We start from the raw sequence: 1,987 nt of genomic DNA, 5'->3' as shown, positions 1-1,987 counted from the left end.
TCCTATAACATGTGTCAAAATAGACAATAGTTGGTAAAGAACAGTGCAGATTCTGAAGGCCTGCTTTGTTGACGACCATTTGTTCTCTCAATTCAGTCACTGTGCAGTTTTCTGTGGATTATATTTCTCAGATTCTGGAAGACCAAATGTGTGTAAATAATTTGGTGTATAGCAGAGTACCATGAGTTCATTGATACTGAATAAATGACTAGTGATGAGAGAAAGGAGGTTTACAAATATGGCAACCAAGAAACTAGGACAAAATTCGACTTACCTTGAGCGATTGGGCCCCAGAAGAAACGTCTAGGTGTCTTGGTGGAAGAGATGCCATTTGTTTGTGTTTGTACTGCAGGTACCTTCTCCTTTTCCTCCTCCATCAGCCCCCCACCTGTTAGAAACATTGTATTATAGCTGGAGGAGGGAGGGATAAAACTTGATTAAATTGGCCATTCCAAACAATGTTTTTGATGCTATATAGAAGCCATGATGATGGGTCGTTGTGGGAGCAAGATACAGCCTTTGATCTGCCTCCAGAATGCAGTGTGTTTAGAAAAGCAATCACTCTGGGTTAATAGCTCTGCCTCTGTAGTGTTTGGTATTTAAAGAATCAATTTAAACATCTTTTACTCAAAGAAAAACCTTGACGATGTTCTGTGGTTAATGCATTTCTAGTATACTTCAGATTTAAGGCATAGACAAAAAGCAAAAGAAGTAAATTTCTCATGGTTTACTTCTGATGGTGAAAACATAACCATTTTTTAATGTCCTAATGTTCTTCCCATGGTGATCCCAGAATGCATTTATTGTGGTTCTGTGCTGTAAGTACAGGTATAAAGGAGCTGTTGATAATAGCCCAATCTGGGCGCTTTCACGAAGCCTGTGAGTTGATTTTCAGTTGCAGGCTCTCTATGTATTTGTAATCCCCAACCCTCAATCTATCAATTATGAAAGAATTAGAAAAATAACACCGGTGGCATTTGAAAGGATAAAATTAGAAAACACTATATACTTTAAATAGAATCTGTTTTTTCCCACAAATAAAATGGCATGGTATCTTCATCATAAGAACTAAATGAGCTAATAAATGCATGTGAAGCCACTTTGTCACAATGATACATGGCCTTATAAATTTATGGTAGAGTGGAAATACCCTTTCATCTCCAGTTTTGNCACACACACACACACACTTGGTAGAATGCTGTTCAATAATAGACCCTCACTAAATGTTGGTAAATAAATGATTCTGCTTTTCCCATTATTCCCGTAGGCCCTTACTAGATAACTAGCTTCTTAATTTCTGATTAATTAATGATAAACTTTTTAATAGCTGATAGCCTGATGTGTTGCTGCTCAGAAAGGAATTTGTGTTTTAATAGCAGATTCAAAGGCTAGACTCTTTAATGGTGTACATTTCACATAACGGACTAGAAGAGGTTTATGGGATGTGTGAGTGCATGTAGTCAGGGAAGGAGGTGGTGCCATCTACCATGCAGGTGGCTGACTCTCAGCCTCTGTCCTTATATGTATTATACTTTTAATTTATTTAAACTTTTAATTTATTATGCAAAACGAATAGTCTCCATAGAACACTTAGCAATTGAGGCAAAGGAAACAGCCAGATCCTGTTTTGTTCCCTTGTAAATATTCTTTCCATTCAACTGCAGTGTTTTTAGTTTCACCCTCTTGGCTGCAAACTGCCCTGATGAAGGAAGACTGTCTGAGGTTATCCCCAAGAATGACGATCCAGTCTTCTTAACCTCTTCCACAGAGTCTTCCTGGAGCACATGAGGCAGTGCTCATTGATATTCATTCTTGAGGATGCAGTGGGTGGCATTTTTCAGTGCGACTAGGAGGTGAGAGAGACTCAGGATGTCTTTTTTTTTTTAAAGATTATTTTTATTGGGGAATTGGGGGGATGGGAACAGCGCTGGGGAATTGGGGGAAGGGAAACAGACAAGTTGCTGTCGTTTTGTTCTTCAGTCTAGTT

This window comes from Hipposideros armiger, unplaced genomic scaffold (assembly GCF_001890085.2).
Source record: "Hipposideros armiger isolate ML-2016 unplaced genomic scaffold, ASM189008v1 scaffold_1165, whole genome shotgun sequence".
NCBI lineage: Eukaryota > Metazoa > Chordata > Mammalia > Chiroptera > Hipposideridae > Hipposideros > Hipposideros armiger.
Note: the sequence above shows the minus strand (reverse complement) of the source record.